Genomic DNA, 26,012 nt, shown 5'->3' on the forward strand with positions numbered 1-26,012 from the left:
AGCTCAACACACACAGAAATTCTGGCAGAGCATAACCAAGAATGGCCTGACCAAAGCACCTCTAACTGGGCAAATGGAGCTGACAGTACAGGGCAGAAATTCTCACTTTGAGTGGCAGCTTCACCACTCAGCCGCGTGCTATCGGGCAGCTCCTTGTCAAGCTTCAGTTTGCTCATCCGTAAACTGGAACAATTATAGTGACCTCAGAGGGTGAGTATGAGAATTAAATAAAAATGGTGTAAATGGCAAACACCATCCAGGTTCCCTGCAAGGGACTAGCCACGATTTCTGTCATCCAATCCAAAGCTTCTAGACCTGGAAAGAAGCAGTCACATCTGACTTATAATAAACAGAAAAAGAAGTCAGTGTAAACAGACCCCTGAGATGACTCAGAGAGAAGGACTTTAAAATAACGATTGTAAGGGTGTTCAAAAACTTAAAGGAAAATATGATTATAATAACAGAACTTTGGAGAATCTCATCAGAGAAACAGAAGCTGTAAAACTGCAAATTCTAGAACTGAAAACACAATATTTGAAATGAAAAATCCGCTGATGCGCTAAACAACAGATCAGTTACTGCAGAAGAAAAATAAGTAAACTTGAAGAAAAATTAATAGAAATTATCCATTCTGAAACCAGGAGAAATATGTTTTGTAACCAAACAAGAGTCTTAGTGGCCTCTGGGACAATATCACACAGTGTAACATACATGGAACTAGAATCAAGAAGGAGACGAGAGAGAGATTGGGGTAAAAAACTATTTGAAAAAATAATGGCCAACATTTTTAAAAATTTAGTAGGAAAAAAAATCACACTTGGGTACATAACCACAGGGCTGAAGATAAAAGACAATCTTAAAGTCAGCCAGAGAGGAGAGACACGTTGTCTACAGGGACACAGTGATGTAGTGATGACAGACGTCTCGTCAGGAAAAACCGGACAGAGGCCAAAAATCAATAGGATGACAATATAAAGTACGGAAGAAAAAAGTGTCAACCTGGAACTATATGTCAGTGAAAATATTTTTCAAAAATAAGACATTTTCAAGCAAACAAAAGCTGGGAGAACTCATCACCATCACACTTGCTCTAGAAGGAAGTAACTAAGGCTGAAGCCAAGTTAGACCAGGTGGAAATGAAAATCCAGGAAGGCGTGAAGAGTCCAGAAATGTCTCTACAGCTTTTCATCTCAGGAGGCCTACATCAATCTGCATATCCCAATAACTCCTTGACTTCCTGGAATAAGGTTTATGTGAAAGGCAAAGACAATTGAAATGCTGCTGTTAAATAAATCAATTAACAATCAAACAAAAAGTGTCTTGTGCTGGAAGAATCTCTAGCATGGCTATATGACACTCCCATCCCTACTTCTAAGGCAAAGCCAGTGGATTTAATACCTTTTGATACTGTCCAGAGAGAAATAGCAAAACTTCATTTTTACAGTCTCCATGGTCTCCGAATGAGGAAAAGAAAAATTCACCTCCGCTTCACAGGCTAAATGGATATTCTGTGGATATTGATTCCACCAGTCCTCCACACCATCAGAAAAAAAAAAAAAAAATCACCTTCGTGCCTCTTTATGCAAGAAGTAGTTGCCCAATATCACTCAGGAATGACAAGAAAACCTTGCTAGCTATTGAGGATTCAGAAAGAATATGGCTTAAACAATGAAGAAAAACAGCCAGTTGTACATTTATATCATTGGCTAGAAAACTCACCATTGGAAATATTGCTTGATCACCACAAAGACACTCCAAGTGTCCAAACAAACAGATTTCACCTGGAAGAGTGTGTGTGTTGTTGTTACAATAAGCATGGATCTCTTTGCACTAGGGGGTGGTCCTCTAGAAAAATAAGGATGATGATGTAAGTGAAAACATCACACCTGACACATCCTCTATGATAGAAACGTGGTGTTGAGTGAGACAAAGGGACTGAGAGTTCTTCCCACCCAACCCTCCTTGTGACGCACTCCAGGATTTGTCCTGCTAGATAAAAAATGGAAAGTATTCCCCTACCCAAAATACAAATTTTTAAAATAAAAGTTTCCGTTGGGTGGAGGCAGGCATGCAGTGTTAACAGGTGGGCTCCCCCAGAGGAAGCAGGACGTGTTCTGGGTGAGAAAGATGACAAGGGGCACCGCATCACTGGAGTGAGCTGGACCCTCTGACTGGGAAGGTCTGGCCTCAGGCACTGCTTTCCCAGCCAGGCTGAGCAGGGTTTTGCTGGGGTTGGGGCCCCGGCAGCCAGATACCAGCACTAGAGGGGAAGGAGGACCCTTTGTTCACTCACTTCTTCACTGGTGAAATATTTATCTTGTGGATGCAAGCAGAGTTCAGAGCTCCAGGGATGGATCAGAGAAGAAGACACAGCCCTGGAGACAGTGGGGAGACAGCAGGTGGAGCAACAGACATGCACCCCCAAACCTACACCACACTGGTTCCTGCAAGCTGCCGTCCAGACAGCCAGGGTGCCCTGATCCCTGGCATAGCCATAGCCAACCTTGGCATTCCAGGGGCTGGGAAGGGCCCTGCAGAGGAAGTGACACCTCTGTGCAGACTTGAAGGACATTCAGGAAGAAGCCAGGAAGCAAAAGACATCGTTCTTTCCATCAATTTACTCCATGGGGAAAATCAAAGTAGAAAGATCATCTTTTTAGAAATCGTACGTAACATATTTTCCACTATTCCTTCCAACTGGTGGAAGTTCATCCATTGTACTTTCTGGATGTGCCAGGGAAAATGCTTGGGCAGTCTTCGAAGCTGAGGCCCAAACGCAATCATGAGTGAACCATAAACTTTTATGAATCCAGAGTTAAAACCACAGTTTTCTAAATGTCCCTATTTATATGGAAAAAATAAACATTTGTTCAATTTATTTTTGGCCCCAAAATAGAGACATGATTCAGACGTAGATAAATCTGGTTAAAAAGTTTCTTTTTCCTGGTATTTGGTGAACCACAGTACATTAATGTGTCCATAGTTGAAGCTTCAATGTGTAGAATCGTCCTTCGGTTCTCAGGGCATTATTCCTCACTTGAGTCCAATCATTATATTTAAAAGTCATTTTAAAAAGTGACAGGACTTGATAGTTGACTCAGGAATAGGGGAACAACCTCAAAATCCTGCTTTGTTTCCTGGCTGCTGCCTCAGAGTTGACATTCAGTGTTTCTACAATTTATCTGAAAGATATGAATCTATTAACATGCAAAATTTCTTTAAAAAAGAAAGAGTTATGCTTTAAAATCCCACATCTTAGTGGTAACACCATATCGAAGAACTTACTTCCAAAGCCGGAGGTGAGTGAGTAGAGCCTGGGGACCCCAGGGTGTTAGAACTAAGCGGGATACAGGGAGATGAGCCTGGGCGATTCAAAAGGTAATGTTTATTCTCTTCAACACTTTTCCTCCAATTAGTAGGTTGAAGCTCCAGTTTGGATAAGGTTATACACATCCCTGTTCCCTCATTCCAATACTTTGGTCTTCAAATCATCCTTCACCCTCCTTTGCACTGGATTCTCGTCTCAAAATGGAAGTAGAAATAAGGATAAGAATTAAGCATTGTGAAAAAAATAACGAATGGCCCAGAACATCTTACATGTTTAAGCTACTACAAAGTCCTGAAATGTTCAACAAAGAAAACCATGAGTAGCTCTATATTCATGACAACTACTATCAAGGTTGCACAATTTGGTCCCTGTCCCATTAAGCAGACCAAGTATGTAAGCAAGCAATTCACAAAAGAGGAAAAATACACATGGGTGACAAACATGTAGGAAAATGTTTGCCCTCACTGCACATTAAAATATAGAGATGAGTACTGACTTTTATCTGTAACATCAGAAAAGTTAAGAGAGAGAGATTGCCTTCTGTTGGGAATGCATAGAGTTGTGAATATCTGAAGATTGAAGCCCTCTTGCAATGCAGTTTGGCAATATATATGAACAGCCTGAAAAAGTCATACATTTGCACTCGTGAATTCTACTTCTGGGAATCTATGCTAAGGAAATAACCCAAAATTCAGAAAAGGTATTATGCAAAAAGATTTCTATCACAGCATGGTTTGTCGTAGTGAAAACTTCAAAGCAACTTGCCTAACCATCAAATACATGCTTAATTCAAATACTACAACCCATGAGTGATTTTCAGAATATTTCGTAGCTGGCTTCATCAAGTAGGGCTTGGCTGTTAGAGAGGATGCCTGGTTGACCAGCATGGACCCCAGCCTGATGTCCTATTGGTGTCCACGGGGGGGGTATCAGATTTGTACCTCTGAGCCTAGGAGTTATAGCTTTTTTTCCCCTTCTTTGTGCCTCATTTTATTTTTCCAATTTTCTAAACATAAATAGAATTATGTTTATAGTCAGAGAGACAAAAATGAAATGGCCTCAGTGGCACAGTTCTAAAATTTCAAATCTCTTCCTTTGTCTGTCCCAGGACGTCCATGGGATACCAACTTTCAGCCTAACTGGGGTGTGTTAATCAATTTTTATGCCTATTGGTGGAACAGTCTGGAAAACATTATCCACAGTTAAAATAATCAAGGGCACTGTTTTCACTTTTCTGTTTGATGCCATGATATTGTCCCCCATTGCTGGGCTAACATTTATATATTTGGAAACTGTATTCAGGAGATCAGGCTAACTTGGTTTTTTTAATCAAAAATGTTATTGAAATAACTGTAGATTCGCTTGCAGTTGTTACAAATAATGGGGACCAAGCCCCGTACCCTTCCCCCACTGGTAACATCTTTCAAAACTATAGCACAAAATCACAGCCAGGATATTGACATTGACATGATCCACTGATCTTACTCATATTTCCCCAACTTTACTTGTTCGTGTGTGTACTTGGTTCTGTACAATTTATCACATGCGCACGCACGTCTATCCACGACCCGTCTAGACCCAGAGCCTTCCATCACCTCAAGCATAAAGATAAAACCAGCTTACCCGTTTACGTTAAATTATCAACAACATATTTGCCAGAAAATCGACAACTTTGCAAAACTTCTATTACCAGCTGGAGCTGTGGGCAACCACGCAAGCTTACTTATTACGCCTGCAACACAAGGGGCGAGGCATGAGACCTGCCAGGAGAATGGTCTTCAGAAGGGCCACTGAACGACCTCAGCCTCCACTGCTCCCCCCCACCTGCCCGTGTGTTTTTTAATCTCAAATGAATCAAAAATTATAGTTCAAGGAGACAACTACACTAGTTTGTCCAACGTCTAAGTAAGCACGTCTGTGCTTCCTACATTCTTGGGGTTCAGTGTCTCTTGTCCTGAGTGTTTCATTTTTTTATATATAAATTAATTTATTTTATTTATGTTATTTTTGGCTGTGTTGGGTCTTCATTGCTGCGTGCGAGCTTTCTCTAGTTGCGGCGAGCAGGGGCTACTCTTCATTGCGGTGCGCTGGCTTCTTATTGCAGTGGCTTCTCTTGTTGTGGAGCATGGGCTCTAGGCGTGCGGGCTTCAGTAGTTGCAGCACGTGGGCTCAGTAGTTGTGGCGGACAGGCCTGGTTGCTCTAAGGCATGTGGGATCTTCCTGGACCAGGGATTGAACCCTTGTCCCCTGTATTGGCAGGTGGATTCTTAACCACTGCGCCACCAGGGAAGCCCTGTTTGATCTTATTTTATCACGGATGCCAAACTTTTAACTCAGAAAGATAAGATGTAAGAAGATGATGATGGCTGCTTTGTTCCCCAGACACGTACATTTCCTTTTGCTTCAGAGGAGATTACAGTACCTCCGGACAGGAGAGAATACACTGCCTGGCGCCCCAAGTACGATTACATGCAACTAAATCATAAAGACATTAAAGTAATGTATCTTCCTTTGTGTGGAAACCAAACTCATCTCACAGTCGAGGTCCCAAGGGAAGGCAGGGTGCGTGGTGGGGATTGGGGGAAGGAAGAAGCAAGAGGGGCAGGTTTGATGGAGGGGTGTATTTTTTTTCCCTTCACCAGAAATTAAAGAAAAGAAAGGGAAAAGACATGAACCTGCTGTTTTCTCTATTGCTCGTCATTGCCAATCATTAAATCCTATTGCAAAAGTGTGTCCCTGGGGTAAATCTACCTCAAAACTAAAAATTGCCTGGATAAAATCATGCAGATTCAGAGTCTGAAAGGTAAAACACCTAAAATGAGATTTCAAAATTATTGATGACAATCTCCTGCAAAAATGTACATGAAATGAGAAGAAGGGAGAATTTTAATTACTTCATGGACAGTTTATGGCTTGTTTTCTAAAGCCAAAGGTTGGCCTTCGGGTGATGTCATCAAGAAAGGGAAAAGCCCTTCTTGCAATAGAAACCTACTCACTTCATATCCTTTTCCCCCCAAAAGACAGACAATAAGTAAACTGAGGTAGAAAATTCCAATAACCCAGCACTAGATATCAAAATTCCAAAATGGAACCGTGCCAACATTAAAATCTAACTCACCACTTTTAGAGAATATGATCAGTGTTGGAATGAATGGCAGCCTGTCTCGGAGGACACTTAAAACATCTTTCAACAGATCGAAGCAGCAGGGAACAGGACGGGACGCCCCTCAAGGCCAGTGCCAGCATGACGGGGGACCTTGCCAAGACCCAAGCTTCACATGGCAGGCGGCAGGGAGCCTCCCCACCAACAAATCTAACAATTCCCAACAAATCTAACTTCTCAAGAACAGCCCTCCACCATGTTTCCCTGACCCGGAATGTATTCACCTACCATTCATTGTTGCAAATCTATTTTGAGGTTAAACAAAATAAAACACAAATACATACTCGATTTATTGCTTCCCCCAAGGAAAGTCTAAATCCAAAAATATTCTCTGGATAATTATTCACTTTCTTTATTCATTATACGTAGATAAAGAGAACTTAGCTTGCTAAGTGTCACGTTATGTCAAGAAAAAGAGATTGTTTAGAAAGAAATAAAAAGAAAGGAAAGGAAAAATAAACAGCTAGAGTCTGAGAACTGCTGGTATTCAAGATTAAAAGAAGTTAGAACCTTTTCTAAAAATAGCAAGATACTCCGGTTTTGTGATTTCAAGTCAAACAGTTTGACATTGGCACTTGGCGCTATTAATATTCCACATGCCAAGAAATTTGATAAATGGTGTCCTTTGCTCTTAAGGGGACAGATTTTTTTTCTCCTTATATATATTCATTCACACGTAAGCTAGTTGCGTATTTCAAGCCACAATAAATTAAACTCAGTACTTTGATACGTGAAGCACATTCATCTGAGGTTTCTAGGAATTGAATTTAAATCAAATATTGCATAAACAGTGGCAGAATTTCACTTCAAACCCTTCTCTCATCAAGCTTTATTCTTACAAAGTCAAGTGCAAATATTTACCACGTTTTATAAAGTTCAAAGGATCTTGAGTAGAGAGAGCCTTCAGATAAACAGTTTTATTTACCTCGCTCAGTTTCAATCTAAATCTCTGATTCTATGCAGGGGGAATTCATGTTGGTCAATTAACTGTCTCGTCATTAAATTCGACTTAAAGCACAATTTCCAAGGCTCTAAAGATAAGGCAACCCTATATCTTGGGTCGTCGTGCTGTTGTCCTGGCATCCGTCTGGTTTGGCATGTTGGCTTTCTCCAAAGTGTGCTGCTTTGGAAGGGAATGTCCATGTTTACGCTAGAATATCCACTCGGTGGGACATGGTGGAAACAGAGGGGGAGGAAATTGATCAGATGCAAAAACTCAAAAAACTAACAGCAGTGCCTGAGGGATGCTCAGAGTCTTCCTCGGAAGCAGGCATTCACACGAGAGCAAGAAGAGAGGCGAGGCCAAGAGGGCCCCAGCTCTGCAATGGAGAGAGAGCCTGGGAGCCTGGGAGCATGACTTATAGCTCCACGAGGAGAGTGACAGACGGCGGATCTAATTCCTGCTGGGAATTGAAATTGTGCCAACCAAGACGAGGTTTCCTTCCAGGTCTCCTCCCGCTGACCCGCACACAGCAGATTCCAAGACCCGCCCGAGGAGGCAAGCCCCCCCCAGCTCTGGCCTCTGGAGTCTGACCACAGTGTGTTCTTGGCCTCTGTTTCCTGGACTCCTGGAGCCCCAAGAAGTTTCCAGGCAAGCGGACTATTCAGGTAACAGAGTGAAAATGATAACGTCCTGGTCAGAGTGACCTGAAGAACATGAGATGAGAACTGTTACCTAAGGACAACTGCAACATCCATCTGGAGACTTTTTTCAGAGTAGACCCAGAATGATTTTTCTAAATAACACGTAAATAAAACCGACAGATGGGTTTTTAAAGCACCTCTAACCTCATACGCACGCACACTGTTCTAAATCACTTTTTTCTCATGCAGCTCAATATCAAAAAAAACCAAACAACCCAATCCAAAAATGGGCAGAAGACCTAAATAGACATTTCTCCCAAGAAGATATACAGATTGCCAACAAACACGTGAAAGGATGCTCAACATCACTAATCATTAGAGAAATGCAAATCAAAACTACAAAGGTATCATCTCACACCGCTCAGAATGGCCATCATCAAAAAATCTACAAACAGTAAATGCTGGAGAGGGTGTGGAGAAGAGGGAACCTTCTTGCACTGTTGGTGGGAATGTAAATTGATACAGCCACTATGGAGAACAGTATGGAGGTTTCTTAAAATACTAAAAATAGACCTACCATATGACCCAGCAATCCCACTACTGGGCATATACCCTGAGAAAACCATAATTCAAAAAGAGACATGTACCACAATGTTTATTGCAACACTATTTACAATAGCCAGGACATGGAAGCAACCTAAGTGTCCATCGACAGATGAATGGATAAAGAAGATGTGGCACATACATACAATGGAATATTACTCAGCCATAAAAAGAAATGAAATTGAGTTATTTGTAGTGAGGTGGATGGACCTAGAGTCTGTCATACAGAGTGAAGTAAGACATAAAGAGAAAAACAAATACCATATGCTAACACATATATATGGAATCTAAAAAAAAAAAATGGTTCTGATGAACCTAGGGGCAGGACAGTAATAAAGACCTAGACGTAGAGAATGGACTTGAGGACATGGGGAGGGGGAAGGGTAAGCTGGGCCGAAGTGAGAGAGTGGCATGGACATATATACACTACCAAATGTAAAATAGCTAGCTGGTGGGAAGCAGCTGTATAGCACAGGGAGATCAGCTCAGTGCTTTGTGACCACCTAGAGGGGTGGGATAGGGAGGGTGGGAGGGAGACGTAAGAGGGAGGGGATATGCGGATATATGTATACGTATAGCTGATTCACTCTGTTATACAGCAGAAACTAACACATCGTAAAGCAGTTATACTACAGTAAAGATGTTAAAAAAATAAAATAAAATAAATCTCTTTTTTTAAAGAAAGTCATATCTTAGTTAAAGGAAATAATAATAAACTTAAAAATAATAGAAGGGAGAACTTTCCGAGGGGGCAAATGGAGCCGGAGTACATCCAACTCCCCTCCTGGAATATACTTGCCTGAAATGAAGTTGGCAGGAAGTGTACCTTGTTTGATGAGAAAGGGAAATTCAAATAGCTAAGCTGGTAAAGCTGGACAGCATTTCTCTTTCACCTAAAACGGCTCCAAATCCATCCTTAGCCCACGTGCACACACACACTCACACACAAGCACACACACACTCCCCGGGGTGATAATTCTCCACCATCATTCTGGGCCCTCGCTAGATGACTCAGGGCCAGCGGAGGCTTGCTGTGGACAAACACATTCTCTAGATTTAAAATTAGGAAAAGGGCAACTCCACCACCGACCCCACCACGATGCTCCTTCCTTGAGACACTGGGTGAGTCAAGGGCCATCTAAAAATTTTCAAGCCGAGTTAACAAAATAAGCTGACCCGCCTTCTGTTCAACAAAAGAGCTGCAAACTTCCCCGAATAGAACAAAGGCTAGCTCAGCGAGCAGACAGCTTCTGGCGACTTGCTGCTGCTTTTCTAAGTTTGAGAAAAAGGGAGACAACCTAATGACATCCAAAATCCTCTACAGTTCTAGAGTTTCGCAAGATTTCAGAGTTTTTTAAAAATTCAAACTCTACACCACTGGTAGCTACTCATGTACGTAAATACAGATACATGTGTGTCTCCCGTGTCCTTGTTGAAAAGTTCTTCAAATCTACAGAAGTCTCAATGGGGCAGTGCAGGGAGGGATCAGTGCTGAGAAGCAGATTCCACCCTTTCCTTAATATTCTTGTTTATAGCATCATGGAGAGTCACTCCTTCCTAGAACATTTCTGTTCTATTAGCTCAATCCTACTACTATTTTTTTTTAAAAGAGGAGGGAGCTAAGGGTCCAGGAGGGGCTGTGACCGGCCCCATCTTGTGCAGATTTTGAGGCTGAGGCAGGACGCGTACGGAGAAGCCCCGAATCGCCGTCTTGCCATCCTCGGCCTCGGTACCCCCGGGTCCAGCTTTCGTGACGAGCTTGCTGTGTGTCAAGTCCAGTGTCCTGCAATTTCACCTGAAATAACTCCCTGAACCTTCACGATCAAGCCGTGAATCAGGCGTTTTCCTATCCCCACGCTGAGTTCTAGAGACAGGAGTTGAACATGAGCAGTCCAACTCTCCCACCTGACCCGGGAACCGCTTCTCGGACAGCAGGACACCCAGAGTGGTGGGTGACTTCCTGCCTTACACGGGGCAGCCCGAAGATTGAGGATGTAACATCTCCCCAGAGCTCTCCAGCCCAAGGGAAGAGATCTGGGATCTTAAAGCCCCTCCCTGCCAAAGAAAGCTTTCATCTGCCACCCAGCTCAGCCTGGAAAAGACCCTTTAGACTCTGCTTCCCAGACTGGCAGAGGAACCGCCCTCCTGCTCCCTGTGGGTCCCTCACTCAGTGCCCCTGGGGCTGCACTGAGTCCTCCACGTCTGCTGTGTACAGAGGGAGGGCTGCAGGGGTTGCCAGCAGGGGACAGAGCTGGGCCCAGACTCGGTGGCCCTGGGAAGCTCACCTGCCCCCGGCCCTGGGCTGCTGGACGGCACCTCTGCTTCCACAGGGATGGAGACCCCGTTCTCCACGAGGCCGGTGCCCGGGGCGTGGCAGTAGGTCAGGTTGAGGCTGCTGGTTGAATCCATCCCCCTAGGTTCACAGCATCTCCAGAAACGTTTCTCCTTAGCGCGTGGGGCTGTTCACCCCTTAAAGGAGAAGCGGCCTCCGCGTTCCTCAGCCTGGTCAAGAGAGCATGGCGGCCGTGTGAGCCTTCCAAACCTTGCACTTGGGGCGGTTGGAGCCTGAAGGGCCCTGCCGCCCCGATATCAGTGCGAGGCCTGGCCTCTTCTCCCAGTAGCTCAGCTCCTCAGGAACGTTCTGGAATAGCCAGCCCATTGCCCTTGAAAACACACACACACACACACACACACACACACGCGCGCACACACACACACACACACACACACACAGCTTCAACTTCCAAAGGGTGACAAGTCCCATTAGCTACAGAGGAGAAACGGACTGCTAGAGACGTCTTCTATGAATTGTAAATGGTCACAAAATCCCCCCGAAGTAGATCTGTGACGAATAGTAGAAAACATACGTACATGAAAGCTCAGGCTCGGCCCCCAAATTTGCCCCTGGGCACCAGTAGATTGGGAGCAAAATTGTATGACTCCCGTTCTGCTGACCAGCACTGGGAAGTGGTCTTTAGGAAGAATGAATTCCACTTCCTTCCTGAGGGAAAAATATCTTAGGACTCCTTGCCTAAAAAACAGAAATGGAGCTATCTCATTCATTTTTACTTAACACGAATTTTTTAAAACAAATCTATTTTTAAGCACGGTGATCACACATGTTTTCCTTTTGTCTGATTAAGAGAAATAACACTAAAACTTTCTCTGTGTCCTCTGCTCCCATCCCTCCTGGTCAATCCTTGTTGTTCAATCTAATGGAGCAGTTCCTTTAAAGATGTCTAGACTTCAGAAAATGCAGTGACAGATGTAACAGTCTAGGGACTTCTTAGAAGCCAATCACAGACATCTAAGCATTCTTCAGTTCTCACCTCTAACTAAACTGGTGGTCCAGTTGGTGCAGAAGCAAGAGTTACCATCAAACGCAGATGAGAAGAGGATTCTGAAATTGCCCTTGTGTTTTCATCCAATCAGCAACCCTCCTCATCTCTCTCCACTTCCATCCCTCCCAGGAGAAAACTCTCCAACAGCGTTCGCTACCACTAGGGAATTTAACATTATCAATCAACTATACTTCAATTTTAAAAAAGAACTAAATAGAACTGTTGATATTGGATGAAATCTAACCGAAAACAGATTTACTTAAAATTCTCAGCTGGGGGCTTCCCTGGTGGCGCAGTGGTTGAGAATCTGCCTGCCAATGCAGGGGACACGGGTTCGAGCCCTGGTCTGGGAAGATCCCACATGCCACGGAGCAACTAGACCCGTGAGCCACAACTACTGAGCCTGCGCGTCTGGAGCCTGTGCTCCGCAACAAGAGAGGCCGCGATAGTGAGAGGCCCGCGCACCGCGATGAAGAGTGGCCCCCGCTTGCCGCAACTAGAGAAAGCCCTAGCACAGAAACGAAGACCCAACATAGTAATCAAGCAATCAATCAATCAATAAATAAAACTTTAAAAAAAAATTCTCAGCTGGACCTCTATGACTTTGAGGGGACATTCAGACAAAGGAGCGCCTAGAAACACAGACTAGCCTCCTCCATCTCTTTGCAGATTAACAGGATGTTGAAAGAACGTGACATTTGAGGCCACACTAAGTCGTGTAGCCACCGGGTGACAGGGCCACTGCTTTCCCAGAGTTTTGGGCTGAACAGTCGTCATCACCAGTCTCATATCACTGCCTGGGATTTACAGTAATTGAAGAGGCGATTTATTTGTCACTTATACCAAATACCACGCTCAGTTTCTCCAGGAGTTTTTGGGTCCCCCAAGGAAAGAGGGCAAACAGACATCTGAAACCTGACCAGCTCTGCAGGGACACTCGGCAAGTATTCCCAAGGGATTCCAGCCTGCGTCTCCCAACCCGAAAATGTGATTGTAGGAAGGATTAACAATCACTGGTTTTCTTGGGGAAGAGGGCCTTCGTGATCGTGAGTTTCAGGATCAGGGAGCCGCACTGAGGTTTTTTAGTCCATGTCTCTGGGAACCCGCATGAGAGCCGTTGGAGAGCAGGGTGGCCTCACAGGCCGAGGGAGCTGTCAGAGGACCCTCAGCCCCTTGACCAATCTCCGTGCCGTCCTGATGCTTCTCCTTCAACCCTCTGAGCGCACCGGTCTGTGTTACTTTTACATTTACGGGCTGTCGTTCCGTGCACAGTTTTCATCTCTACTTTCTAGGAATCCATAAATGACTCTTCAGAATCTTGCCATACCGACGCAGGATACATTTTATTTATGGCCCCTTTGGAGGAGTCAATAAATTTAAGCACAAGAAAAGATTTAAACATAATCTGCAGCCCTGAAAGCCGCACAGATGGGAAGAGAAGACCCGCCTCCGTGCCCCTGCACTAATCCCCCTCCCCATCCCTCCTGTTTCCCGGAACTGCGGAGGATGTATGGGGAGGAAGAGGAGGGTCAGCCATTTTCCCGAAAAACAGTCACACTCGGAATTAGTGCAAACTTCATAGAAACGTACTAGAGGCCCACAAGGATGGTAGCTCAAGGACACACTGAGAACTGCCCAGTTTTCCCTCAGGTTTTCCCACCTTCTCTTGTACCAGCCCTTCCTTCACTGCCATCCTTCCCCAGAGGCAGCCGATCCCCTCCCAGCACCTGGATCTGTCTCACCCGGGCACCCACTGAATTCCAGTCGCAGAGGGAAGAGCTTGGATCTCTCAGTACAAAACTTACTTTTGTTCTTTCAAAGGAAAAGTCCCCCACTCTTGGACCTTGATGACAGCTAAGTATATTTGCAATTTCACGGGATTTACCCAATGCAAGGGACATTGATTATCGACTGTTTGCCAGAACAATCTGAAGGATTCAGGGATTCAATCAAGGGTCGTTTCTACAGGCTGTCCACAGCAATCATGCAAAGCAGTTTAGTTTTGAAAAGTGTTGGAGTGCTTTAGACTTGTGGTCTTGTAAGAGGTTTAAAAATAACACACACACACACGAGTCTATAAATACAAGCTTTAGAAACAACCAGGTAGACAGAAGTACACAAGACCACAAAAGATTTTAAAAAATGGGCCTCCAAAAAGTTCTGCTGGAAACAGAGAACTGTCAATATCAATGTGCCTCCATGGCTCCTGGTGAAAGCTGGTCCCCTGCTCCCGACCTGAGCCGAGATGGTGGCCTCCCCTCTCCTTCTGCACACCTGTGATCGCCTTCCTGCTAAACTCCAGTCTATGGCCCTGAAGTGGCCACTCCTCTCCCAGCAAACCCATCTGCGCATCAATAAACGTGAACCTTCGATCCTCTCCATGAAGCTATGTTAGAACAACTCATGTTAAATAATAAGGAGTAAATCTTCTGTGATTCTCACCCGAGGGTCCAGCAACGCCCTGCAGGGCCTCACCTTCTCTTACTCAACGATTATTGAGAAAGTTTTTTTAATGACATGCTGGGCTTGCCAATAGGAATAAGACATGCCCTGTACTTTCAAAGCAGTTATGGTCTAGTCGGGGGAGAGTGAAACACCAGGTTCCTCTTGCTCCACATCCTTACCAATATTATTTGTTTTCAGGGATTTTTTTTTTTTGGCTGTGTTGGGTCTTTGTTTCTGTGCGAGGGCTTTCTCTAGTTGCGGCAAGCGGGGGCCACTCTTTGTCGCGGTGCGTGGGCCTCTCACTATCGCGGCCTCTCTTGTTGCGGAACACAGGCTCCAGACGTGCACGCTCAGTAGTTGTGGCTCACGGGTCTAGTTGCTCCGTGGCATGTGGGATCTTCCCAGACCAGGGCTCGAACCCGTGTCCCCTGCATTGGCAGGCAGATTCTCAACCACTGCGCCACCAGGGAAGCCCTCAGGGATTTTTTTTAAAAAGAGTCATTTTAGTGGATTTGCAAACACACTTAAGAAAATGATCAGGCAGGCTGCATAGTAGGAGAAAATATTGGTAGTAAATATACTTGACCAAGGACTTGTATCTAGAATAAAGAATTCTAAAACTCAATGATAAAAAGACAAACAACAAACAAAAATTAATAAAAATGGGCAAAAAGCTTGAACAATTCAGGGATGACCAATAAGTATATTAAAAGTGCTCAACATCATCTGGTAATCAAGTAATAGACATTGCAAAGACCGTTACCTCTGCACAACCCTGTCCTCCACTGGGAAACTCAGCCAATGGTTTGCAAGAAGGTATTGACCACGGAGCAAATTATCATTTATGTGGCAGTGATAGAATCAAGTGGTTCATGCAAGTGTCCCTCCGTGCTGAAATTCTGGGCTGGAAACCTAGACCCTGGATCACTAGAATTTAGCACAGAAGGAATTTGTTAGAGTTGTGAGCTATCGTACTTGTCCCTCCTGTATATTCAGGCCATTTTTCTCTTCCAATATCAGCTTTAATTTACATTCAAGAGTGGTTAATATACTGGTGGCTCTTTGTTCTCTGAGATTTTCAACAGTGAGGAATTATGCAGTTAGGGTACTTCTCCTAAACAGGTCAGTCTGCTAGTCAATATGAGCAAGAAATACCAAACATGTTCTAGAATCAACACTGGAAGCCGTTCCAGAACCCTCACGCCTGGGCCAGACTTCGGGTGCCTGTAGCCACTGATCCTCGTCCATGTCTGTGTCATTCAGCTTCTCCAGGAAAACAGGCCCTGAGAGATAGACGGTAGATAGATTAGATACATAGATAGATACATAGATGATAGATAGATAGATAGGTAGATGATAGGTAGGTAGATAGATAGATAGGTAGATAGATAGAGATAGATAAATAGATGATAGGTAGGTAGGTAGGTAGATAGATAGATAGATGATAGATAGATGATAGATAGGTGACAGAGAGAGTTTAAGGAATTGCTCATGTGACTGTGGGAAGCTGGAATCTGAAATTCATAGCGCAGCCAGCAGGCAGGAGTTAATGCCACAGTACAGAGGCAGAATTTCTTCTCCTGGGGAATCCTTGGTTTTTGCCCTGAGGGCCTTTAACTGTTGAGATGAGGCCCCCCCCCACATTATGGAGGCCGAGCTCCTTTGCTAAAAGTCAGCGGACTGTAGCCGTACAGCACATCTACAACAGACCTTCACAGCAATCCCTAGGTTAGTGCTTGATCAAATAACTGACTACTATCCCCTAGCCAAATTGATACATAAAATTAACCATCACAGTAATCTTACAACCTACAGAAGTAGCAAAGAGGGGTGGCACCTAATAAAATAAATCCAAGGACCATCTTAGGAAATACCAGGAAACAAAATTCAGTTTTCATGCAATTGATAGCATTTGCTAAAATTGTGAGGCCTGCAAACTAAGAGAACTCAGAGAAAATCCATTTAGGAAGATTCCTCACGGGCATGGGAAAATCTTAAGCTTCATCATGAGAAAACGCTAGGACTCAGGGTAAAGTCCTAAGATGCTTCCTTTAGATAAAGTGGAGTCTAGGTCAGCATAGAGGCTGGTTCAGGAATAGAGACTTGGATTCTGAGTGTGCAAGAGAATAGAAAAGATCTTGCAAGGGATTCTGCCTATTCGACATGATCATTATTCTCAACAGGGGGAAATGGATAATGTTTTCTGGCTATAGGATTTTTGTAGCATCAATACATGCTTTAAAAGTTCAACAACACTTCCAAGTCTGCGATTGCCTTTGTTCCTAGACAAAACCTGGAATAACGTAACCCTGGTGTGTGTCATGACAGCTGTCGTATCTGTGAAGATGTCCCCAACATCATACAGATGTAACCGTGTCGTAGGGACCTGAGCCCTTGCCTTCTGAGTCTGCAACCAGCTGTTTCTCTCCTGTGCCCAAAGGATGCATGCTGCAGCACCCATCAGGCAGAGGGTAGAGCATTGCCTAGGCAACAGTCCATATAAACAAGTTTTAAAGGGACTGGCTTTAAGTTTCCCCGGCAAGAAACACAAAAGGCCATTAACATATAAAAAAGCACTTAACCTTGCTGGTCATCAAAGGAACTCGAATTAAACAAGCTTCCACTTTTGAAATTGACAAGATGCTGGTCTTTGTCTGGTGTTTATAGGCCCAGTTACTGCCTGGAAAGTCACGTTCAGGACTGCCCATCGCTTTTTCCATAACAACATTTCATCCAAAGCTTCTTACGCTTGTCTTGATTTGGTGTCAAACAAGGCTTATTCCTGCATCTAAATTCATCTAAAAAAGCAAGGGAGGAAGGGAAGAATTTCAGTCATCTAAAGGGACACAGAACCAAATAACCAGAGTTGCAGTTGACCCCCACCCCCACGCCAGTCTCCTGGGAAACATCATCAAAAACAAAACTGCTGTTTTGCTGCCTTCTGATGACAGGGAGACTGGGACCGCAGCACAGCAAGAATGAGAATCTATTCCTCACCGTAACTATTTTTAAGGTTGATACAGTATCACTATTCACCTAGAAAGAATACATTAAAATGTGAAATTATATGTGAGCTGTAAACAAGAAGCCAACCTGAAATTGAGGGATCTCACTGGGTCCCTGAGTTGCAACCTTCCTCCAGCCCCTAACTACACTGCCCAGCCTCTCTGGTCTTTGATAGTATTAATTGGAGGATCCCACCGCGGTAATGACGTCCTTAGCAAGCGGAAAGCCCACGTCAACCACACCCCACCACTCACAACAGGGCCACTGCACTCCTTAAAAGAAAAAAATGAGCAATGTGCTTGTTGGGGGTCTTTCTTTGCAAGTAACAAAATATGACCAATATAACAGGGAAAAAAGAGGTGGGAGAACAGAATTAAACTAGCTTTAAAAATATAGTATCTCCCACAAGTCAGGAAAGAAATGATTAGTACATTGTAAGTTTACACAAACACCAAAAAATAAAAGAACAAAAACCCCCAAATTTAAACTAATGTATGTTTAAAAATCCCATAAACAAATTAAAAATACCATTTTGGAAACATAAATTTGTAACATAGAAAACATACCAAGGTTTAATTTCCTTCCTACACAAATACCTCTTACAAATCAACAGAGAAAACTTAAACCACTTTACACAAAAATAGGTAAAGTTAAAGATATAGACTGACAATAAAATATGTAAAGATTCTCAACATCATAAAGGAACTTTAAATTGCAATGAGAGGAATTTCAATCTATAATTGAATTTCAATCTATAATTTCAGTCTACCAGATTGAAAAAATAAATAGCTTGATAAATGAAATCTTCAGTAAAGCTGGAAATAAACAAACACCTTAATACTTTGGAAGAACTGGCTGCAGTCCCTCTGTTGGGCAATTCACAGCAGCGCTCAACTACAGAAAACGCACATCCCTTTGTCCTAGCAATTCTACTTCCAAAACTACATCAGCTACACAAACAAGTACGTGTATCCACACTCCACGATGTTCCTGCGGCGTTCTTTGAAACTGGGGAAACAATTTGAAACAGGCTAAGTGCTCATGAATATATGTCTGTTAGATTTATTACAGAATATCCTCCCAAAGAATATCACTCAGTCTTTTAAAAGGATGAGACATGGTGAACAGTCTAAGTGACATTAAATGGGGCGGGGGAAGGCAAATTGCAGAAGAGAACGCATAGTTTAATGACATTTGAGTAAAAATTTCTGGAAGGATGCACCAAAAAATGTCCACAGGGGTTACAGAAAGGGAAAATTTCACTTTTTACTTTGTGGCGTTCAGGAACACTTGGAATTTTGCCCACAAGCATGCATACATTATTTTACAATAAGAAACTAACTTACTTAAAAATTAGAAAAACTAAACTCAAACAGTAAGATAGTCCTTGTATACTGATATATTTTAACATTCTGAATTTAGAGAAGTGACTTGGCTTGGAAAAGATATAGGGTGAAAGAGCCCATTTGACATGATAATTTTAGGAGAATCCCTTGTTAAATGGGATTTAACTACTTAACTATGCTATAAAGCTAAAGTGTAGTATTTCTCTAACGTGCTGTGTTCCGCCACATCAGCAAAGCTTTACTTCCCAATTTACGTTAGAGCTCTCTACTACTGCGAAAAGGTGTCTGTCAGTTATTAACTGACAATAAATAACCAAGATTTTACCACCTTACCTTAAATTTGACACTACCATTCCCCCTTTTAAAAAATTGCATACTCTTCACATTTCTTTCATTCTGTCAAATGCACATCTTTTATCCAAAGCCAGGTTAGAAGGCAAAGCCGAATTTTCTCCTGTGCAAAGTATATCCAGACAAGTCGAGCAGCTGTCTTGTCGATTTCTGTGATGAGAAGCTAGTTCACTGCTGCTAGACGTGAAGGTCTGTTCCTAAGCTAGCTAGCCCATGACACTGCACTTCTTAAGAAATACGAAGCGTTCAAGTGGTGGCTCTGGTTCTTCATAGGAATAGGAGAGCAGCATCTCTTTCAGATAGCTGTCTTCTCTTGCGTTTCCTGCTTGTAGCCGGAGCTCACTCCGCAATCCACCCCCTACTTCCAAACTTGGATTAGTTCATTAATTTATTTATCTTCCCTCCATTTGTCCACTTTTCCATTTCTTCTTTTCAAAATAGAGTTTAAAGCAGAGGAAATGGAAGATAGGAAAAGTATCTCCACTGATGACTCAACTCACCTCTTATAAGAAATCAATTATAAATTATTTAGGCAATTAAAAATATGAAACATTATTTTGGCAGTATCCATCAGCTATGACTGGCTTGCAAAGTTTTACTGGAGATCGAAGAGCCCAGAGAATGTTCCGTGTGGAGCTCATTAAAATGCCCACTGTCCTATCCCAAGGGAGAAACATCTCCAGAAAAGGGACTCTGCAATGGCCCTCTTTACCTCCCCGACTCCTGCCCCCAGGATGAGAACATCGTTAACAAGCAGTAGGATACAGGAGTAACACTTCTTTTTAAAGTTGCAGATATCTCATAAAGTAGTTTTAATTATGGGCTTAAAAAGGACTTGGGGACTTATTTTTTTCTCCAGTGATTTGGGAAAATGAAAATATGTTTTTCTGTTTGGCAGAGGTACAGAGTGTGAAATGAAGCGTAATTGCTTTGACATTTGAAATTGTATTTGCCTGGGAAGACACAGATCAGAAAGGAAAGACCATCGAGCGTGCCCCATGTCAAAGAAACGGGTTCACTGAAGCCAAAACACCTACCGATTCCACGTGAAGTTGGGGGCTGGCAGCATGGGTGCCTCCTGGTCTGGAGCCCAGGAGAGAGGAGATGTGACAATCCTTTCACAACTCCCCACAGCGTGGAAAAATATTGTTCAATTTTTACGATAAGGAAAGACGCGTCCCGCTACATTAAATTGGCAAATTTTTCACAGTGTTAAAAAATACTCCTAAAAGCCATGAGCACTTTTGTTATCACTCAGCAACTCTGAGTGCAGAGCAAGCTTATCTATTCACATGGTCACTTGGTCTATCTCGACCACCGCCCGTGTTAATCTCTTCCTCTGCTTTAGTCCTTCAAGCTTTGATCGTGGTCCTTGGTGATTGCTTTCTTAGTAACTGAAACTCTGCTAACACAGTGGTGCAAGGTATCCCTTTCTTTCTCTCTTCCTGCAAACTCTCGGGGCTTTGCCTGCCCAGTGGACTTGGCTACTCCTCATTGCCTATCCCTCCGTCCTCTTCCAGCACCTCTTCCCTTCTGAAAGGATCTGCAGAAGCCTTCAGTATCCACATTTCATAAGAGCCGACCCTGTAGTCACCCACAGCAAAGGTTCAGGACCATGAACAGTTACTTTCATCCAGGTGGCAGCCCCTACCCCCCAACCATGCAACTTCCTGCCTCTACTCCTGTGCTCCGGAAGTGTGGCCCCCCCAAACCTTGAGATGCTCCCCAATAAAAAGTGCTTGGAGATCAAGTAAGTATGGGAAACATTCCATATTACATCCCCCACATTTGTTTATTTTTTTATTGAAGTACAGTTAATTTACAATGTTGTATTAGTTTCTGGTGTGCAGCTACATGATTCAGATATATATGAATATATATATATTCTTTTCCATGTATCTTGTGGTTCCTCTTCCCAGTGGAAAGTCAGAGACAAGGGTCAAGAGGCCAGCATCTTGGAAGAGATGGTCGTGCAGATCAAGTGGGACCACATTCTTTTCTTCCTTCCCTTCTACTCAGGCTACGAGCCTATAAAGATGGGTTCTCACTGTCATCCAGCCAAGTGTAGATGGGAAGATGTCCCAGAGAGGGTAGAAAACTCTGAGGTTCCCGAATCCAAGGCCATGAGTATCCTCACTAGAGGCCCCAGAGCCAGGGAGTGTTCCAGGTGTGCCCGGGGTTGGGGGGTGGCGGGAGGTGGCCTTCCCAGGCGGCAGGGGGTTCCCTGGGAGGAAGCCCAAGGAGGTGCTCGGCTCCCCCAGAGCCGGGGCTCCAGTGGGAGCAGAACTGGCCCTGAGAGGCTGCAGCCGGGCCTGGAACGTGAGCGGGCGTCCGAGTCCCCTGGAGCCTGGCTGTGACACGGCTCACACGGCCCCGCCCTGGAGTCTCTGCTTCAGGAGGTCGGGGTGGGGGCCTGAGAATCTGCATTTCTTACAAGTTCCCGGGGTGCCGATGCGCTGGTCTGGGGACCGTACCTTGGGTGCCCCCGGTGACCCAGTAGCCACGCGTGCCCTTCCCCTTTCCTCACCTCTCTCGCCTCCAGGCCAGGCATACGGCCCCTCCGCTCCACCCCTTTTCTTCCACGTGATTTGCTCTCTCCACCCCATTCTGGGCTCGCTGCAGGTGCACTTTCCTGGAAAGCCTTTCCCGACTCCACTGGTGCAGGGGAAGGACGCCCTTCCCTGACCCTCCTCCCAGACCGCCCGCCACACTGCTCATTAGACCTCACCTCGTCCACTCGCTGCAGGGTCTCCTGCTTCGGCAGGGTCTGTCTGCCACATACGACAGATTCAATAAACACTGGTTGAATCCATGAGCAGATTCATCTCGCTGGAGACCACCCCGGAGAAGAGGACCCAGGGGGTTCCTGCTGGAGACCACTCCCCGTGGTCCTGCGGCTTCTCCAGCCCCCCCACTGGGGCCCCTTCCAAGGCTGATTCCTCCCTCTGCCCGGCTGAGCGTCAAAGCTCAGGGTCCAGCCAGACACGGGGCAGTGCAGGCGGGCTGACCTTGGTCTGGATGGGGACACTTCTGAGTGTGAAAAAGATACTCTTAATCATTCATTCCGGGATAGAAGACATACAGCAGGGCTGCCCGTCCACCGCCCACACGGTTCTACTGTCATCCCCATCGGGCTTCTCTCCTGCGTATACGCCAGGCCACCGAGGGCCTCACTGGCACAGGTCTCCATCCGTGAAATGGTCGGCTGTGGCCAGGTCCACAGAGCCATGGAGTAGAACACAGTATCCCGTGATGAGGGGAGCGCGTGGCCGGGACTCGGGGGCCCTGAGCTGGTGTGTAACCAGTGTAACCAGCACGGGCTGTCTGTCTCCTGTAAAGCACACTAGGCTCGCTAACAAGGAGATCAGTTTGGGGAACCACACAGGCTCCATCCAATCAAACTCCCTAGAGTATTCCCAGGCTGGGGGGCTTATAAACAACAGAGATTTATTTCTCGCAGTTCTGGAGGCTGGAAATCTTAGATCAGGGTGCCGGCATGGTTGGGGTCTGGGAGGGCCTCTTCTGGGTTAGACCTCTGCCTTCTGGGCCCCCGTATGGTGGAAGGGCAGGGACCTCCCTGGGGTCTCTCTTCTAAGGATTCAAATCCCTTCATGAGGGCTGAACCCTCATGACCCAATCCCCTCCCAAAGGCCCCCCCATCTCCTAACACCATCACCCTGGGCGTTAGATTTTCAACCTATGAATCTGGGGGGAGACTCACTCAGACCATAGCAGCTGGGAAATCAGGGAGTCAGGGAAGACGGCAGTCCTGAGGGACTCCTCCTGAAAGAGCTGTTGATTTGGAGAACGTCCCTCAGGGAACCCTGAAGAGGGGCTGTCGGAAAGCCTGGGTCTTATGTCACAGCAAAAGGCTTGAGAGTCTGGATTTCCTATGGGGGCAAAACAGTGGCAAATGGGAGTTAAGCGGAGGAAGAAAATGAACTTGCCTTTTCAACACGTTGGCTGCATACTTGTCCAGAAATAGGAGAAAGGTTCACCTCACCCATCTCTCTCCTCCTGCACGGAATACCCTCTATCCTAGCACTTATATTGGGACCATTCAAATACACTTGAAAAAACAGCCTTGGGGCCAAATCATCTTTTACTATCTTGTTTGTCTGGGGAAATTTGTTCCCAAGTCCAAACAACAGACCTGAACGTGAACTATGGGCTGTCACCCTCCTGTGAATGGGAACTGTCTGGGAAGGAGAAAATTGATCTGACCCCCGTGAAGAAAACAATCTGGTCTAGTTCCTTGCGGGCAGTGATCGCAATGGTTAGTGTTTGAAATAAGACAGGGACAAGAATGACCCCATTTAAGACTTTAGAGAAAAAAAACATGTTTCTTTTCAAGAAACAACAACCACATGTGCACAATAAACGGTACATACTGATCATTCGACAGGAAAAAAATAAAGACTAAGAAAGTCAGTCCAGAGTTCCCAAGAAAGACTAATTATAAAGACTTTAAGCCATTGAACTCCAGATCAAAGCCCAGAGTCTTCTGATAAGACCGTGGACTCATTAATAGAACACAGTGTCATCCATCTATTTTTAGCTCGGGAACCGGAATACTTTCAGTGTCACATGATCAGACTGTGACACAGGTGGCCCGAAATTAGGGCAGGTTCTGTTTTCCTCTCCTTGGCAGCAGAGTGCTAGGTTTGCTTGGGAAAAAGAAGAAACTTCTCCTTCTGAGCAATGATTTCTCTTTTTTTCCATCTCTGAGACCATATTTTGTGTTGTATATAGACAGCTATGTGTGATTCAACAGGGCCTTCCAAGCTTAAGAATATACACAACTTCTTCACATATGTATTCAAACATAAACTTTCAGACTACAAATGTCAGCACACTGTGTGTTTAAAAAGCCCCTTAGTAGATTTGTACTGCTGTTGTAACAAACGTGGTAATTTGTTAGACAATACAAATTTATTATGTTACAGTTCTGGAACTCAGAAGTTGAAGGTGGGTCTTCCTGGGCTAAAATCAAGGCAGGACTGTGTTCCTTCTGGAAGCTCTAGAGGAAAACCTGCTTCCTGGCCTTATCCAGTTTCTAGAAGCCACCACATTCCTTGGCTTCTGCCCCATCCTCTTTTCACAGCAGCCAAATCCCGCTCACTCGCCATCTCTCTGGTTCTCTGCCCGTGGGAAAGGTTCTCAGATTTTAAGGAATCCTGTGATCACTTTGTGTCCACCCAGCTAATCCAGAATGATCTCCCCATCTCAGATCCTGATGTTAATCACACCTGCAGGGTCCCTTTGCCACGCAGGGTAACGTGCTCACAGGTTCCAAGGTTTCAGGTGTAGACATCTAGGGGGGGCATTATTCTGCCTAGTGCAGCCACTATAAAATTTCTACTTATGTCCCCCCTCACCAGTCTAAAATGAGCACGTGTTTTCTTTCATTATCAAGGAAACTGTCAAATTGTCAATGATCTATACTCTGGGAGGAACATATCTAATCCCACAATTGCTCTATTTTTAACAGGAAGGGTTAGGAGAAGTGCCTGTTCAGAGAACTTTAAATTGACAAGAGCCAGGAAGGAAACCCGTGGCTCCCTTCTTGCAGAATCCAAGAGCCTGCATTGGCGCGTTCCTGCTGCAGGATTTCACACTGGCCAGCAACCCTCTCGGCATTCCCAGGCACGATCCCACTTCTTGAAACCTCGGCCTCCTAACCTCCATGGCACAAGCCCTTCTGTCGCTTTCATATTGTGCTTCTTCTCCTTCTCTCTCTTCAGGCTCTTTCACCAATGACTGGCCCAATGGTTTCAAGAAGACATCACTTGGTCCTACTCAGTCTTGGGCATTCATTTCCCTTGGTGATTCCATCCACTATGTTTCAACTACTGTTGACATGGCGATGGCACTTGATCTTCAGCCCATGTTCTCCCTGGATCTCCACACTGAAACGTCACATGTCCCTTTGCTATACATGTACCCTGACATCTTTCAGGGTCTGACGTTATAGGTCCAAATGGGACTTTTTCTCTACTCCTCACTCAAAAATTTATTCTAGCTTTTGTATTCTCAGTCTTGGCTGATAATATCACCATCATACAGCAACATACCAGACACAAAAAACTTGCTGTCAAGCCAGACCCCTCTCTCTCCTAAAATAAACATTTCTAATAAGTCTGTAAAATCTGCCTGTTGTCTCTGAGAAGTATCTTTCAAATCCAGCCTCTCCTTTCCTTGAAAAGACTTATGACATGAAAAATGGACACATGAAGAAAGCCCTCCTCGTTTCCCAGGTAATGGTCAAGTTCATGACCTGTCCAGAGGTCAGGGTGGAATTCTCTTACGGTTACTACAAGGCAATTACTTGCCATAATTCTGAAGTTCCACAGAATGAAAATGCCCAAGATATACCAATGCGAACGTGCTATCAGAATGCCATTTCTACTGCCAAGGCATATTTATATCAACAGGAATCATGATTAGAGCACAGAATGTTTTAAAATAGACTTTAGGAAGAATCAGTTGTAAATGCAGAAGCCGTACAACTACAGTGTAATCTCTGCCATCAAAAACACTCATCACCTGGAGTGGAGTTTTTGTTTCTTTGCAAAAATATGCTTACTCACGAGGCATTTGAAACTGCTCAGTGAATGCAACTCTGCTTTTAGAAATCACGGTGCATTTCACAGCCATCCAACAATTAAGTGTCATCAAGCGTTGAGCATTTAGGTCACTAAACTGTGTTCTGGTCAGGTACTCGGCGAACCTGCTGATGTCATAGAGAGCTTTGGGTCCTCCTCCTTGCACTGGTGAGCTTTCTAATGTGACAGCCCCATTAGAATTTCCAAATTTCCTGGGCCGTTCTGGGTCTGGCAAACCGT

At 44.6% G+C, this 26,012-nt stretch overlaps 1 protein-coding gene across 1 annotated transcript in view; it reads left to right on the top strand.

The window, feature by feature from the left end:
- The first annotated feature begins 985 nt into the window (after positions 1-985).
- Positions 986-26,012, top strand: part of COL4A2 (collagen type IV alpha 2 chain) — a 384,139-nt gene continuing 359,112 nt past the window's right edge. The window contains exon 1 of the mRNA XM_059903179.1: positions 986-989. The gene's annotated coding sequence lies outside the window, so the exon portion shown is untranslated. The remainder of the gene's footprint in view (positions 990-26,012) is intronic.

Source organism: Balaenoptera ricei, chromosome 18, assembly GCF_028023285.1.
Source record: "Balaenoptera ricei isolate mBalRic1 chromosome 18, mBalRic1.hap2, whole genome shotgun sequence".
Classification (NCBI taxonomy): domain Eukaryota; kingdom Metazoa; phylum Chordata; class Mammalia; order Artiodactyla; family Balaenopteridae; genus Balaenoptera; species Balaenoptera ricei.